Source organism: Uloborus diversus, chromosome 7 (assembly GCF_026930045.1).
Source record: "Uloborus diversus isolate 005 chromosome 7, Udiv.v.3.1, whole genome shotgun sequence".
Classification (NCBI taxonomy): domain Eukaryota; kingdom Metazoa; phylum Arthropoda; class Arachnida; order Araneae; family Uloboridae; genus Uloborus; species Uloborus diversus.
The window spans coordinates 78,428,034-78,447,136 of record NC_072737.1 but is presented as its reverse complement, the minus strand read 5'-3'; positions in this window follow the sequence as shown (position 1 = coordinate 78,447,136).

Below are 19,103 nucleotides of genomic sequence, written 5' to 3'. Positions count from 1 at the left end.
ACTCTCAAGGAATAATATATTATACTATATATTTATTTACGATACAAAATATTTTCTGTTTTTTTTTTTTTTTTTCATAAATTTAACAGTGTTATTTTTTCAGAGCCCCCTCACACCTATTGACACCCTCTTCAAGCCACGGGGATTGCAAGGGTTCTATGTGCGAGAATAATGTTATTTATTATCACCTGGCGGCATTACACCAATGTTGATAAAAGTGCAGATACGACTCATGTGCTTAGCACGGCAGTACACGTTTATAATATTGTTGCGAATTATATTTTTGCAAAACAAGTAAGTCAGTGGTTTCAATATTTTCCCGGACATTAAAAAATGTTTTATCCTGAAGTTATAACTTATTTAATGGGGTAGAAAAACAAGACCATAGTTTATAAAAAATAGTTTTCATGTCAAAAATGCATTTATGTTATTATATTTTAGCATAAATCAAATTGATTTTACTACTTTAACCATACTACTTTTGCCATAGCTATCATGTTTTGCTAGATTTTAATTTTCTCACACAAATTTGTTTTTTTCCCTTTTGTGGAGGGCATAAAAATAAAATGTTGGGCATTACCTTCACGCCTCCTTTACAAATAATCCGGATCTCCTTGAGAAGAACGTCCTATAAATTGAAAACCACTGACATAAGTGCTGCCATTAAAATTTTAATATTATGTATTGTTTTCGTTTAGGCATTCAAAAAGAAATTAAATAAAAAGTTTTAATTTAAATTATGCTTTAATATAAAATTTATCTTGATTATTTTTTGAATGAGAGAAACGTCTGGATCACCAGATTAAAATCTAGTCTTAAAAGTATGCTGCTGTACTTCAAATCTAAAAAAAGAGCTTTGAAAACTACCTTTCAAAAATTTTAAAGCTCATTCTATGTAAAAAAGGGAAATTAACGAGGCGTTAACGATTTGGAAAGTTGAAATTGCATTGTAATATTCGCAGTAAAATATTAGCCTTCCTTTTGAACCCTAATTAACGCTGAACTGTAGTTTTCCAGATCATTAATTTTTCTCTTTTTCTTTGAGATAAAGTGATATTCTCGTAAAAAGTTAATTGTTATTTTTATTTGAAATATCTCCGGTAATGAAACCCTAAGTATGTACTAAATATATTTTTTATAATTATTACTGACATTAGTTTCGCTTATATTATAGTTTTTCGCTTAACTACTTAAAAAGGCGCAGCTAGAGAACATCATTATTAAAATTTCGAGTGTATGAAATTCGAGATAAGTTTAGTTTGTTTCACTGAAAACAGGGTGATATCATAAATAATTTATTGAAGAACTACCGTGATTTTTATGGAATCATTAAATAATATTTTGATTTCTTAAGAATTAAAAATAAAAGGTCTTAAATTGTTTTGTTTTGCGATTTTTGTTGTGTGTTAAGCTTGCATATCTGTGTATTAGAGTGTTGAGTTTGAAAGAAGCAATAAAAAATTAAGCCCAAGAAAGATATTAGATATTTAAAGGATATATTTCATTGTTAAAAAATATCCATTTGTATTATAAAAAACAATTATTTAAAATACAAAAATTTACTATAATGAGCGAATAGAAGAATAATATTTCGGTATTTATAAATAATGTCTTTCCATTATTTGAATTTAAAAAAAACAATCGCTATATAGATTCATTTATTTATTATTACAACCCAAATTCAACATAATAGACTATCAGAACTGTTTGAACAAAACTTGTCCCTGAATAGGGAAAAATGAATGTATGCAAATTAAAAGAGTTATCCATGAATGGGTAAGTAAATTTAAGCAATTTTTGAGAAATTATTTTAAGAACTTATGGATCATTAACACATTGGAAAAATAGATGGATTTTTTTATGGGTCAAAAAATTAGAATTATCTATTCATTCAATGTAAAAAGTAGCGAAAGTGTTTGCATACCTGTTAACCGATAGTTTGTCACAAGTATAAAGCTTGGCGCCCGGATAATTTTAAGCTCTTTTAAAAGCCTTTCATTGCCCAAAATGGATCGTCAAGGTGATAAAGAGGGGGGGGGAAAACGAAGTTACATATTGTATCATTTCTTAAATTTAGAAAAAAAAACCTATCCAGCTCAATTGAAATAAGCGTTTTACAGTCTATGAAATACGCGATTTTAAAGGAATACAGAAGGATTGACCAACTAAAAAGTAACCGAAGTAAACGAGGTAGAAAAATTGTACCACCTGGCAGAGACGAACCCAAATTAAAGTAAAACGTCCAATACAATCGTTGAAAAATGCTTCTTACGTCTATAAGTGTTGGAAAGAATGTATAGCTACCTTGTATACGCCAACTACACACGGACGGTTGCATAAACTGCACTTTTAATTGTAGATCTACGAAGTAAGACCAAAGATAAACACGAAGCAAAAAAGCGCACGGCTCTCCTGGAGCAAAGAGAAGCTCATACAGGGGCAACAAGGTTGGAAAAGTATTATGTTAAGTGATGATTTTTTTAAAAAATATCTGTGAACAAAAAAAGGGTTTTCGGGTTTAATGTTAAAAAAAAGCGTATGAGAAATCTTGTGTAAGACGTTCTCTCCAATTTGACACATCGTTTCTGTAGTTAGTTACCGCTCTAAGCCACGGCTAAGGCATAAATTTTGGTTTATAGGTGCATGAAAGCTGCTGGAATTGGGAAATTATATACAGTGCTGGCCAAATTATTAGACTAAGACGTTTTAAAAGCGAATTCTTTATTGATTACATATCTATAGACACATTAACGAACAGTGAAATAATTATCAAATATTTAGTATGCATTCCCTTGTTCTTGATGTGCAATTTAAGTCTTGGTATACTTTTCACAAGGTTTACACCGTTTCTTAACTTTTCAAAAAAGGAGGTAAAAAATTGTTTAAACTCACTATTATATGTACTCACATACACATACTTACTAATTACCTAAAACTAACTTTAAATATTACATAACACACTAATGAAAAGAACTAGTGAACTGTTTATTATGTTCCTGGTAGGTAGATAAACGAAGAACATAAACAAAGAAGACAGTGCTACCACCTGCAAACATTAAATTATGCTAAAATAACGTAATAATCAGTGTACAGTATGTACTGTACTTTAACAGTAAAATAAAAATTATTTTAGTACAAATAGTGTACAAAAAAAAAAAAAAAAACTCTTTAGTCTAATAATTTGGCCAGCACTGTATATCTTAAAATAATTGGGAAATTATATATATCTTCATTTTTGGTTTATAGGTGCATGAGAGCAGCTGGAATTGGGAAATTATCTATATCTTAAAATAAAACGTACATGACTTTCGCTGTTTATCAATAAAACTGCATGATACTTCCTGTGAGGCACAACAGTTACACATTGTGCCCATTTAGTGGCACATTTTATCTTTCAGCAAGATTATATTCCGTGTCATGTCTCTGAATCATCTCATAGATTTTAACAGAGTGAGGAATTTCGGTATTACACTTGTCAAACAACTCTACCAATCTTAATACGATCAAGAATTTGTGGTACCTTCTAATCTAAAGAAAGCGGTTCAAGACCTGGTGCCCGCCATTAAAATTGAGCTCCTTGTCGCACTGTAGAGGGTATGGAAACAGTGTCAGAAACGATTAATGTAAACAGGTGGTAGAATCCATGTGTGAATGGACTAAAGCATTGAATCCAGCAAAAAATGGCATTCTAGAATTGATATTGTTTATTTCGAAAGTGTTTTTCCCGTTTACTTTGAATATTCTAATTTTTTGACTCAATGTAAACCTTCATCATTATAAACTTTTGGATTATTCTGTCTAAACGGGACGATCTTGAGGGTCACGGATTTGGACAAAATTCTAGAAATAGGTCAATTCCCACTAGGTATGAACCCAGGTAAAGCGGTTTGACTGCATAGACCCTTGTTCGGCTGCAACGGGGGCCCAAAGTCGATCATTTGGAACCAGAAATGCAATGGAGTTTCTTTAAAATTACCCTTTTTACCTATTTTTCTGCTATTATACTGCATTATGAGCCGTTTGCATGCACGTACCTTCGAATTAATTACGTTGAATACTAATTTTTATCAAATGGTTCTCAAATTTAAATTGTATACTACATTTAACTTGAAACACTTGAATGCCAAATGACATGGTAACAGGATATTTATCGTTTTCAAATGAAACTAATTATTTTCGTTTTACATTAATCGTCTGTTAGTAAAAAGTATTTATTGTTTGCTAATAAAAAAAAACATTTACTTCAACTGTCTATTTATTGTCTGTTAGCAAAGATATTCCATAATGATAAGCACAAATATGGGATAGGAGAAAAAGCTCTGATTTATTGAACAGGGCACATAAAAACACAAATACAAGATTGTTTTGACTTTTTAAGTAACGTAAATAATGCCCATTAATAATTAGGTGTTCTCCCTTCCACTCGTTATATTAACAAAAGAGGCCAAATGTGTTATGAGAACGAACGTAGCGCCTAAATCTGAAATTCCAATGGAAAACGCCATTGCATTTCGGGAGCAAACTAGCAACTTTGGACCCTTGTAGTAGCTAAACTTGGACCTATGCAGTCAAACCGCTTTACCCGAGCTCATATCTAGAATTTTGTCCAAATCTGTGACCCTCAAGGTGCACCCTCAAGATGTGCCCTTTGGTCGTAAGATCATTTTTGGTTGAGTATATTTGAAATGAAATGCACACTGTAAGGTAGGTGTAAGTAAGTAAAATAGAAGAAAGGTAGCACATTTATTTAAATACCAAATTGCACTTATATTTGGTTAGAATATTTTTCTTTCAAAAGTGAGAGGTATTCTAATATTTTGAATTTGGGTTGTATTATTAATTTAAAGATATTTTTAGTGGTTAATTTATTTTAGTGCTATTGGTTTTATAGGTGCAAACGTATAAATTCACTCAAGCATTAGCATGAGAAAAGTACTGAAACTGTTCAAAAATACCCTTAAATCAAAAGGACCAAAGAAAAACTGTCTTTAAGTCAAAAGTCCGATGAAGTTTGTTAAAATTAAACCTGATTCAATTTATTCAATTTTTTCGTAGACTACAACTGGTTAAAATGAAATGAATAAATAAATACATAAACATGAGAATAAAGTGTTCTAGCACAGCTGTTTTAACTAAAAAAAACTTTTTTTTCCTTAAATCAGATTGTACTCTCAGACATTATCGGAGGACAGGTGGGAGGGGGAGGAAAAACACACATGCCGACCTACTCGCATTTCATCATCTCACGAAACGATTATTTATTTTTTTTTCTAACATGTGTTTGGACTTTTCAGCTTCTTTTTGACTGTTTTCAATCCGTATACAATATTTTTATAAGCCATCTTCCAAGTCTTGGTATTTACGTTTATGCATAACTACTCCAAAAAGGGAACGCGTAGTAAAAAAATAAATAAGGGCTTGATTTATTTTGAACAACATTAGTTAAACCATTCCAGGGAAAGAACTTCTTTTCACAATAAATAAACTCTTTTAACATAAAATAAATAAGGTACGTTAAGGAAAGTACTTTTATCCGATGAAAAGGTATAATTAAAATAGTTTTTGGTTAAATTCCAGTGATATATAGTTCAAATAATGGATAACGGCAAAACACTCTGAGAACATTCATTTCTTGATCAAAGTGCTTAGTAAAAATCAAATATTTGAAAAAATAATACTCTTTTTGTAAAAATTAAATGGTAGTCTTATTAAATGACTTTTGAATGTCTATTCTTTGGAAAAAAATTTAAAAAAAAAAATTTTTGATTTTCAAATAATTAAATAACCTGCACCGGGTTTCTATGACCTTTTTTCTCTTTTTGTCCAGTTTTTCCTATTTCTAGATGTTTTTGCTTAATTTTTCTTGCAAATAATTACTTAAAAAAAGCTATAAAAATCATTTCACCATAATTTATTTACAAAGTAATTTTTCAGTATATAGTTTTGGGGACACGAGCAATCATTATACCTTACGTCTCTAAGCGAATAAATGTTTAAGAAAAGAGTATTATAAGAGATAATTATACAATCCTGATTATCTAATTTACTTTTCGCCACACTACCCCCCCCCCCTTTTTCGCTTCGCTATCAACCAACAAACATACCATACAAGGGAACATATGCTCTTCACAAGAAGAAGCGGATACTTAAGTAATAAAAGACTGCGTCCAAGCTTTATAGTCTTGTCAAAACTCACCCATCAGAGTTGGATCACCGGAAACAAATGTTTTTATGTTGTTAATAAAATATGGCAGCAATATTGAAAATAGTTTTCTTCAATAAAGGAACTGGGAAAAACGAAGGGCCATTAATGTCACCGCTATTTCTCATAATTTAGGTGTAGAAATGAGCCACGCCATGTTGAATATATATGCCCTATCCAGATGCAATACCACCAGTTCCTTTGTTCGTCATGAGAAGTTGTATGTGAAATCAAAATTGGAAAAGTTTCAAAGTTTGTTCCTACATCAGTAGGAGCACCACGGACAATCACAGACACGTTACTGACAGGCCTGGAGGAATTTGTTGTTTGTACAGTAATAAGGAATACACAAGTACAAACAAATTACCGTTTGATTTGTTATCACAAAAGTATTTTCCCACAATTGCATTTCTTCTGCTCATCAGTTAAGGTGTGGATTTAAGTCTACTGCCTCCATGTAAAACGTCATTAGAAAGACACATTAAGCACGTCAACTACCAATCTTACGTATGGAATGACGCACATGTACCTAAACTCTCCTCACTAACTCCAGTGGTACAAGGGTGGAAGTCGGAGAATGGTGAACTTAAATTTGACTGGATTAAAGAAGATCCGTTGAAACCCTAACTACTCTACGTTCCAGATAGCTTTAAACTAGATGAGTGTAAAGGTGAAGATGAGAGAACCAGAAGTTCTGAACTTACACGACATACTGCACGAGGATGAAGAAAATGACAGTTGATTACGGATCATACTATAAAGTTACACTTATGCTGCTAGTTGAGTTGTTTATAATTTTTTTTTCATTTTCAGACCTTAAATATTCTGAATAAGCTTATAAAAAATTTGGTAATTAATGTACCTTTATGTAGTGTAAAGTTAAATCAGCAAAAAATTAAAAGATTTTTATTTTCCGAAATATGCTGTAACTTAAAAAGGTCAAACAACTGAATTCTTAATGAGGTACGTGATACAAAAAATAAAATAAAAAAAAAACTATAAGTCATTGGATTAAATGTTAATGGATTAAATTTTTGCACCGAAAACAGGACGAGGGGTCACTGTTTTAAGCTATTCAAATCTCAGGCTACCCTGGAAATAGGGAAAAACTACTGCTTTAGTAGGGTTTTAGTAGGGTGGGCACTTGAAACAGATTACCAGAAGAGGTGGTAATGACCATGGGGGTGGATAGCTTTAAGAGGGCCATTGATCTTCAGTGCAGACTAATAAATCGACTAGGATCAGCCTAGCTGGGCCAAAAGCCTGTTGCTGGTCGTCACATTTGTATTTGTATATAAATTCCTATGAGGAGCAGAGTGTTTCATTTTGGTGACCCATGGTCTATAATCAGCAAGCTCTTTTTGCGCTTGCCTGGAAGGGTGAACCACGTTATTTGGCATCTTGTACAGTACGGCATCTCACCCCAATCTACCCTAAATACTGTTTCAGGAAAACTTCAATTACTTCCTGCATCATTTAAAAGTAGAGTACATGTTCTTCATAAATATCACGAAATGAAACAGGACACTAACATATTTGGGGTCCTGATATGGTGATAGTTGATGCGCCTATCAAAATGGTTGGTTTGTGCTTCTTTTGCCTTTTAGCACCTTAACAACTATCAATACTCAATGAATTTTATGTAATCAAATATTTTGTATAATCTTCATATATGTAATAGTGAATTCACTGATCGAGTAACGCTCCTGATGTAACTAAGAATGAAACTCAAGCCGCAACATAATAATTTGATATTATTTTTGACAATGTTTGACATGCAGGGAAATGCTTTATTTTGACACGGCTGAACTGGATTCAGTAACTTCACTGTTGTACTGGTAAGACTCATTTAAGGGTAATGAAGAAACGAAAAAGTGGTCAACAATGAGCGCTATCTACTGGAGTTCAGGGTTTTTCCACTGGGTTTAGGATTAAAATTTTAACTATCATCAAATTGCAATGGCTTCGTTCAAATGCAGGAACAATTTTCATCCGTCATACCGACAGGCGATTTTCTAGTTTTTAATAATTATGTTTTTTTTTTTCCTGAAATACCCACTTCAAAACCTCGATTCCTATTTATTAAGTGTGAACTAACGCACACATAGAATTACTTTTTTTGAAGCAAAAAGAAAATTGACGCTCGTTCCCAGAATATAAAACTGTTTAGCTCAAAAACTATTATCCTTCATAGTGATATTGTCTTCTTTTCACTACGAACAATAGGACTATGACAATGATGGATAAGATAAGCTCCGGTAAGGATCAAATGATATATAGCTTATAAAGTGTACTTTATATACCCAAAGCTTTTAAACTAATTGAAAATGCATTTTCCATTATTATGTCGCATTTATAAGGCTTCAAGGAGCAATATTTCCAAAGTAATAAAGTTAAGGGGTTTTAAGAGTTTTCTTTTTGGTAAAGTTTTAAGGAAAAAAAAACGAATGAGAGGATTTTACTATCATATGTTTTTTTTTCAAACTAGACAACGAATTTTTAAATATCATGCCTTGATTGTTATTTAAAACTTGTTTTGCTCATAGGTAATCAGGTGCGTTTACATTTACAAAACATTGTAAATAATTGAAATGAACCATGTACGGATATTTCTTCTAGGAGAAAAGTTTATTCAACTAAAAATTCCTCGTGTGACCACAACGAAAGCAGCCAGTCAACTAGTTGACCGGCGTGGCTTTGATTCAGTTTACCGCCCTGTGTATTTATATATAGTTTTAAAGTCGAGCCTATGAATTTATATAGTTTTAAAAGTAGAAAGTTTTTTAAACTTTTTTTTTTTTATTTGTACGTTTTGTAAAACAAAATCAAAATAGTTAAAATTAATAATACTCAAGGAAAAAATAAACAAATAAGCAATATAAAGTTTTCTGAAATCTAGCTTTTCTCTAACCTTAAAAAGGAAGTTAAAGGCTAGAAAAACATTTTTCTACTTAAAGACAAAAATCAATATTTTTGAGATTTCCTTTCACGATATCAGAAGTAAAGGAATTTCTTTCTTTCCTATTTTAAAATGATTGATATTCTAGCCGTTATTCTGAAAACTAACGTTTTCTACTGAGTCACATGTTTATCTTCAGCGTAATCATTAAATAATAAAATCTGTTGAAAAAGGCAAATTCTTAAGGAAAAAACAAGCACATTAAATTTTAAATGCATTCTTTCGTAATTGTTACTGAAACAAAAAAGTAAAAAAAATAAGACTGTTTATTATTTTGTTACTTTTCTATAGAAATAATCTCAAGAATTTCGATAAATTAAGCAGTTCATGCCTTTATAGAGTATGAATAAATCAAAATACATTTTTATGTTGTAATGTAAATATATCAGTAGTGGCCACCTCAAAGATACCTATATACTTTGAAGAAAGAAATGAACAATAATAATGTGATTAATATATTGGTACGTAATGTAAGTATCATTTTGAATACATTTATTTCATCAGTTACTTAAATTTCAAGTATGTAATGTAAATTCTTTGGATGGGAGAATGTTAGATGGCCACTACTGAAATTTTCAGATTTTGGAGTGACCACTACTGGATCAAATTTGAGATTTGGAAAAGAAATTGAAAACATTGAAATTCTGGCATTTTTAGAAATGAGACGATTAAGGAAGAGTTGGGCTATGATACGCTCATTGAGTTCCAAGAGAGGTAATTAATAATGTACACCCACAGTTTAAAATATATACTTCTCTGTGACTACTACTAGTGTGTTTTAAATCTTATATGTAATATTTAGGGATTAAAAAGGATTTGAAATTGCGTTATACTACATTTATCACTACTAATAATAAAGCTGAAAGTCTCTCTGTCTGTAGGATGTCTGTATCTTTGTGACGCGCATAGCGCCCAGACTGTTCAGCCAATTTTCATGAAATTTGGCACAGTTAGTTTGTAGCATGGGGGTGTGCACCTCGAAGCGATTTTTCAAAAATTCGATTTTGTTCTTTTTCTATTCCAATTTTAAGAAAATTTTCCCGAGCAAAATTATCACAATGTGGAAAAGTAAATTACCAAAGTATCATAACGTGGAACCGTAAGATGGGCAAGCATAGCAAATTCGTGGGATTATAGCGAATTGGAAAAAATTCATCATCCATTATTTGTAAATATACAGGCGATCCAAATGACTTTTTCCATTTTCTACTACGGGCAAAGCCGTGCGGGTACCACTAGTAGAAAATGAAATAATATTTACTCATTAATTATTAGCTTTTGAAGGGGAAATGCAGTTGTAAGTTAATTTTATTTTTTGACTTTTACTTCCATCTATATATATAGCAATGAATATATTCCTCAGAAAATGAATCCTCGTCGACAATCTTTTTTCATGTAGCAGCACTTCATTTCTAGAATAAAAATACAGCTATACAATTATAGCTTATCAGGGTTACATTTCAGTTTCACACAGAAATCTTGGCGAGATATTTTCTAATTGATATACTTTTGAAAAAAAAAAAGAAAAACATGAGTAATAATTTTTAGCATGTAAACTGCATATTAAACGCATAAATTGGGCGAAAATGTTAATTTAACAACTGGAGCTGCAAATAACTTAGATAATTAAACCAGATCGGAAGTTTTTCTACTAAAGTCTTAGACAAAATAGGAAAGCTGTAATAACAACAGACATTCAGAGTGGCCCAATTCCGAAGCAATATAAACTCTTGCAGTATTAATTCCTTTATGCAAAGCGAATTATGAGAGTTATACAATTTTTGCACTAGTTACCTCGCCCTTTAATAAAATTATAAAAGCGTATTGGAAATTCTTTGAAAGATATTTTCTTGGCGGTAAGTACATTCTTTGTTGTTAAACAATAGACTTGACATTAGGTCATAATTAAGTTTGGCAGTAATCCATCTAGGGTTTCATCTTGAACATGAAATAAGTTGCAGTCACTGCCAACTGCAATGAACCTATTACGAAAAAAAAAAAAAAAAAAAAAAAAACCAGAAATTCCTCCATTAGTATTAATTCATTTAAAGAAACATTCGTGTATTAATAACACTACTTTTTCATAAAAGATCAAATGGGATTAAAAATAAAGTCCAGTTGCTGAGATGTAGCGATTCGCGCTTCCACGCCGCACACTTGCGTTCAATGCCCGGGATGGGTACTGTTGACTCAGCCTTTTATCCCTTCACTGGGTAGAGGAAATGAGTAGCAAACGTGCTTGGAAAACAAACCCTGTGAGTTCCGCGTTTCGGTGGATCTCATATTCGGAATATTTGTCTTGCATCCCAAAGGCCTCGATCGCGTAAACTAAAACGGGCACAGCAGGTTTTGGCCTCAAAGTGCTGTTGCGCCCTGAGTTTCGTTAAGTTTGTTTTTAAATTACTTAATGAAATATTTAGAGTGTCAACAATATGGCTAGTTTTCAAACAAAAATTGCATTTTAAATTATATCATAATGGTAGGTTGGCAGGTTTCTCCTCCGGGGGCTCATTTTAAACATAGGATGCATTGCAATCACTTTCAAACACATACATCCCATTAGGAAATCGGCAGAATTTCCTTCTTTATAATAAATTCAGTTAAACTTGTCCTTACCAAATTTTGCTCGATAGTCATTACCATCTTGCAATAACAGTGAGAGCAAAATGCATAAGTGGTCAATTTGGAATCGTATCAGGGGTGCCCAGATGGGAAATCTCTGGAGGCCACTGTGACCTCCCGAACATTTCCTTATTCGGTAAATTTTGTCTGTCGATTTAACAAATTTGAAGACATAACTGCGCTCATTGCAATTTTTAAAAATCGTAATATCCCTTGATATAAGATGTGCGTATGTTTGAATACCCGTATTTTTTTAATTCGGAAAAATTTCGAGTTCTATTTGTAAAAATTGGGAATTTTTTCATTCCCAAAAATTTAATCCTGACAATTGAAAAAAAGTTTCGCAAGAATATCACCTATCAAAATATTTCTACCGAAAAATACACTCCAGCTGGTTATTACAGATGGAGTGTGTTTTTATGGGCTGCTGTGGCTGGAGTGAGCTGAGTATGGGCTGGAGTGTGTGTGTTAAGGGCTCCTAAAAATGATACTTATTATGCAGAATTAATGCTAAATAATAGATTTAACATTTTATGTGAAAGTGCAATATTTTGAGTAGCGTAATTTGTTTTCAAACAGGTAAAATAATACAAGACTGTTACGCCACACATGCACAATGAAATGATCCAGTTTCAATTCTATTGATGCTCCAAACAGTTTTTCCTCCTGTTAACTGCTCTGCAATAATTTATTCATCTTCATTTATAATTCAACCATTATCCCGTTTGCATTAAGGTTTCGTTTTTCTACTCTACACAACATTTTTTCGCATAGTATCGTTTTTTAGACCATTGATTTATTGTATTGTTTTTATTTCAACTTGTCTTTTAAATAAGAAATAATGTTATGTTCAACTTAACAATTGTTAATCAAAGGCATTTTTAATTCGCAATTTTCTTCCTGTGCAAAAGGAATAAATCCTTTAATCTCAGAAAAAAAAAGAAACATTTCAAACCAAAAACTTCTTCCATTTTTCTTTATTCAGTCCTCTGAACAGTTTGAAAAGCTTATGTCTTCACGAAACGGGATGGTTTGCCAGGACAGAGGAATAAAAATTGGCAGTGATCCAAATTCAATATGAAGTGAGGGGATTAGAGAAGAAACTGAATTGCTTCAATAAAGCAGTAAAAAATACCTTTACAAGAATGTGTAGATAACGTTACAACGCATAAGTTCTTCACTACGTTATGAATATTAATCTAAATAAAATATTTTTGAATAATTATAATTTGTATGCAAAATGTATTGCTTGCTTTTCTTTTGCACAATATTTAAGTCATTTCATTAGCTTAAAGAAGTTATTTTCAACTGGCAACTAAATGTGCCAACTTTAATAAATTCAAAAATGCAAATGCGTAAAACAGTAATGGTTTTGCTCTAAAAAAACTCGGGGGTAAGTATCTTTTTTTTTTACCGCAAATTCTTCCTTACCTTCAATTAATGTAATTTTTATAGCGTACTGATTATTTTAATTTAATTATATTTCGTTTTGAAACGGTTATAAGCTTAAGGATTGTTATTATTTTTACGAAATGGAAGAGGAAAAAAGTACATCTTTCATTTGAATTTGAGAAATTTATTTACACTTCAGTGTTTTAAGATAGAACGTTTGTACGTTTTCATTAAGTAGGCAATAGGAATGTCCAAAATATTTTACCTGTTGAAAATATTTGTAAAAATTGTTTTGTCAAATTGTGCAAAAAAAAAAAAAAAAAAAAAAAAAACAGAGATTAATGGTCCAACTCTTTATTAAGAAATAAAATATAATATTGCTACGTACTATTACTCAAATATACGAATTTTGAAATTAAACGACGATATCCCAATGAATTTCGCAAATGTCCATTGTGGTTGTGCTTCTTATGCTTTGATAGACAGTTTCAATGTAATTTTCAGCGCTGAGTGTAGAAATGGCCAAGTTTTCACCACCATTTCAGGATTTCCACGAAGAATTTCGAGCTGAAAGTAAAGAGTCCTATTTTATTCATTTTTAACCAATATCACATAGGAAATTTGAGAGGCAGTAGGATAAAGGCGGAAACCCTTTTACTTCCAATCAAGAACAAAAGCTAAATAAAACGAGCTGATGTATGCATCACATGACTTCCTTTTTACTCCAATTTAATGTCATTTTCTCATTATTGGCAGTTTTAATGCGATTTAATTCGCTAAATATCACCAACAGTGGCCAAATTAAAACCAGATTTAAAAAAAATAAAAAATAAATAAATAAATAAATAAAAAAGCGCCGAGTTTGTCACTAAAATTGCGACAAAACTTGACGACCAAACGACTGGCGATATATCGCCAAGTGTCCTCCAAATTATAACACCACTTGAGTTTACACCGAAATTAACAATGATTTCCCCCCAAAAAGGGGCAAAAGACCCCCTTTGGAGCATCCGAATGCAACCAAAAAAAGAGGTGCACAACTAGACCTCAATAGGAGTCTACGTACCAAATTTCAACTTTCTAGGACATTCCGTTCTTGAGTTATGCGACATACATACACACTTACGCACATACATCCGTACATACAGACGTCACGAGAAAACTCATTGTAATTAACTCGGGGATCGTCAGAATGGATATTTCGGGTGTCTGTACGTTCCTAGGCACATATCCACGTGTGGTCGGGTTGAAAAATAACTCAACATTTATTTGGGGGTGAGCAAAATGGAAATTAAACCCGATTTTTGGGTGAATTTTTTTTTCGCGAATACAATACTTCCTTTTTCGTAAAAGGAAATAAAAACAAAGCCTTACTTTCTGTTAAGTGACATTTTATCTTCCCTGTACAATGCGATGTAAAGTAATTGCTGTGGTCGATCAATTTTCGGCTTAAGTGTCCCTTTTATTAACACCGAAGTAATCTTTGACATTTTTTTCCCCAAATAAAGTGCGAAGCAATCTTCAGGGCTTGGTGAAGCTAAACAAGTAAGAGGCGAAACACCTAGTACAGTGATAATAGTAATAATATTAACCTACGTATATCGAGAAAGAAAGTAAAACATTACTCAAAAGTAAAATAATTTACTTGATAAGATATCAGCTTAATTGCCACATGACTAAATATTTTAAATTGTCTTTTGGTAATAATTATGTAGGACATTAAAAATTAAATTTTGACAAGCAGAAATATTTTCTTCATTTGCTCTGGATTACGCTTCGTTCTCCGATATTTGAGCGAATTCATTACTTGACAACATTACTTGAGCTTTCGCAGTATAAGATAAACTAGAGTTAAAACACATAAATGAGGTTACATTGTGTTTGAAAACTTTTTTTTTTGCACTCTCTTGTTCAATTACTATAATAGTGTAAATATTGTGAAGTATCGTACATCAATATCCACAATGTTAAAACGAAACGGTAATAAAATTGTTTAATTCAGTTTCCGTACTTTAAATGTAAGATACTTACATGTATTGCTTAGATTCTTAAATTTTTGATTTTTTGCAATTATATTAAAAGTGGTCGAACGTTGTTCTTCCGGAAGTAACTAAAAAAAAATTATTTTGATAAAGGGTACTTGGATGTTTTACCACACCAAATGAGATATATATTATATCTAAAAGTGAATATAGTTTTGAAACATTCGAATGAATTCACATTTGGGAGACAGTTTTATTCAGCAAATATGTTTTAGAAACAACAATTTCCGCCGTCTTTGTTGAAGAAAAATACATTACAGACTATTTTAAGTAAATGCATTTGAGTTATAAAAAATATATATAAATAGTAAGCAGAAACAAAAGCTTTTATCGTAAATCCCAGTGGGCTGATTTTCTTTTCTATTCAATCGTTCTAAAAATCATAAAGAAATGAAAAGGTTTTTTCTTATTTCAAATGTAGTAACAATTTATCAGACCACACACAATGTTCATTTCGGTTTAGGATAAACGAAGATTTTAGAAGTATTCGTGATTTTCACTAAAAGCATGCTTGATTACATATTTTTAATTTACGTATGTTTAGGCAAAGTTGCAAAATTATTTGTTTACTTTCATCTTGTGAACATTAACAAACATAGCTAGTAAATCCTGTACGTGCTAAATATGCCTGATGGGCGAAGTTTGAATGATGCTAAATAAGACTTTAATAATTACAAGTTGTTAAGGTCTTCAAAATTTAAAATAAGTCATTACAAATGGAGGGAGTTTTTTTAGAGGTGGGTCATACAGGGTTCGGCAGCTATTTGAGGACACACATTATAGGAGCCACAGTTTTCTGTATTTTACAAAAACTAAGATTTTTTGTTGGAAATAGACATGGCAGACCCTATTTTTACTCAGGAAATGAAGAATAATCCCTGAATTCTTGAAGGTCGCACGATCATTTGTTTAGGAAGTTCGTAGGGAATTTCGAGCTGCAAAGGTGGATGTGGTAGCAGTTTCGCAAAGGAAACGACATTGTCGACGTTCTGAGAATGTCAGGTCACCAGTATTCGTCAGCTGGTCCAAGCTGCTATCGATGAGGGCTCTAAGATATCGATGAGGGCACTCGCTAATGAGCAGCTGGTTCATAAGGCTACTATCCGATGTGTGGTTCAAGATCACGGTTACAAATCAAACGTGATGTGGAGAGGACAAATCATGTCCTACAGGACCAAGGTTAACCGCTTGACTAGAGCCAAGAGCTTTCTGAACAATCTCAAACATCCCGAGGAACCAAGAATGCTATGGTTTTTTTCGGATGTAAGAACTTTGTTCAGGATCAAAAGGTGAAACGCAAAAAACAAAAAAGGTCGTTGGCTGCGTAAAAGCCCTGATGAGGTACCAGCGGTTATGTATACCGAATTTACAACATCAAGGATGGTTCTTGGTGTGGTGAAAGACATGTGATTCCTCCTCATTTTTTTTCTATCAAGGTGCCAGAGTTTATGCCGTTGCTTACACTGAGTTATTCGACATTTTTTCATGCCCTGGATCATTACTGTTGCACGTGGGAGACCGTACGCTTTCCAACAAGACTCGGCACCATTCCACACCGACAGAATAACTAAAGATTGGTTGCGCAAAAATGTTCACAATTTTGTCACGCCCATCATTTGACCCCACAGCCCCCCAGATTGCCATTCAATCGACTACAATGTGTGGAGCGTAGTTGAGAGGGACTCTAATAGTCGTTCCCACAACACTGTTGCAGCTCTCAGAGCTGTTATTTTAGAAATAATAACAAAAACTCCGAAGACTTATCTCATTATTGCCTGCAGCCGGTTTGGACAGAGTATAGAAGCTGTCATTGCCGCTGGTGGGTTTTTTAAATGATGTCGTCCTTTTTATATCTCACCACCTGAACGAAAACTCTTGTAATATAAATGCTCTGTTTCCTCAATTTGGTCCCTTTTTTTCTATAGACATCAATTTGTTCTCAAATACCTGCCGCACCCTGTATATTATTCTAAGGTCCCTGTACAAATTGTATCGTTTTTTTTTTTTTTTTTTGATGTAGAATGATTTCTGTTTAAAAAATCATGTAATAATTTCTTGTGAAGAGGAAAGCTTTTATAGCATGAACTTGCACCCGAAATATGTATGTTTATGCAGTGGATTTTTTTTCACTGCATTTATCGGCTATTTTCGGGCCACACACAAACTAATTTTTAAAGACTTTATTTATTGAATCTCTTTTATCCGACCATCTAACTAATCAGGAATTTTAACATAATTAAATCATATTAGTTTAGAAATTGTTTACAGTAATAATGAGAACTTCAGATTCGTATTCCGCTATGATGAAGAAATACCTTAGATAATTAAAGGGAGAAACGATTGTATTTTAGATACATTTTATTTTTATTACCTAACGTATGGGATCGTTTAGTTGTGTTCATTAGCTAAGGACACGAAAACAACGAAAACAATGGATACGTTATTTCTCTAAAACTACCGTCACTAAAGAATAGTTGTGGGTTTCAATTAAATAAAACTTTTGAGTTATTCTTCATGTTTTGAAAAAAAAATTGATTTACGTTGTCAAAAATACCTGTCCCAATAGTAAATTTTTTAATGCGGACTGTAAATGAATTTGATCTTTTGTCGTTTCGTACGATTTTGAAAGAAATATAAATTTAGAAAGTCCCTCGTGATGAAAGTTATACTTTGCCAATTTGTCAAAAAATAAAATTTTAAACGGTGAACTTCTGACTTTTGGGAACCCTAATTACGATGGCTTTTTTGTATCCAAATATATCTGCAAATTTTGTGGACATCTGATACAAAGTGCACACTTTTAGAAAAAGCATAAATACAAATGTTTGTACACCACATTTTATGTACGTCTATTCCAAACATGTGTATATGCAATTCGTATTCTTGTTTTAAAAATCTAAATTTATTAGACTCCTGTTGAAAGTGAGGAAGTCGGGGAGGTATGAAACAACTTCCTAATTTCGTACATAAAGTCGACTCCATTATATTATAAAAATCAATCACACTTTATTAAACACTAGTGGAACCCGTGCGGCTTTGCCCGTAGTAGAAAATTAAAATGTCTTTTGGTTCGGCTGTATATTTACGCAGTGGCGAATCCAGGGGGCGACTATAAGACTGCAGCCGACCCCAGACCACAACTAAACTCTTGTTTAGTCGTTTATTAAAAAGTTTATCCATCTTAATGTAAAAAAATGATATACGTAATTTCATACATCCATCCTATCTTTACCATTTAATTTCGCTGTTCGGTTAATACACGAATTTGCGATAGTAACGGGGATGACAGTTTTCTGAAATTTCTCTTTGAATGTCAGAAATTTTGCCCTACCTGTTCCAAAGATTTCTTTATTTACTCTCTAAAAGAAGGAAACGCGAAAAAAAGTGCCCCAGACCTCATAACTATGCTTGTCTTCCCCTTTCTTTTTTTTTTCTCTCTCTCTCTCTCTCTTTAAATGGTAGGTTTCGTATTAAATCTTAAAATTTTTGTCTAATTTCTCGCTGTTTTTAACTATTAGTTTACCAGTTTACAGCTTTTTTTCATCGAATTTGTTTACACCATCACCTGCAATTACTATGCGTATTTAAGGGGTTTTTTTTCCATCCTTAACAAGAGTTGACATTTTTGCAATAAAATTGCTTATCAATGGTATCTTAAACGCAATATTTTGATTTTGATGCACATCGACGTTAAAATTTTTACTGGAAATATCAAATTTAAGATAATTTCAAGTGTAACTCAGAAAGTTTAATTAGCTTTTAACACCCCTAGATATCATATAATGATGAAAAACGCCTTCGTTTACATTTACATCAATGAACTTTCGTGATGACAAGGAGAGATAAAATTTTAATAACCTCAGCAGCCCCCAGAACAAAATCCTGG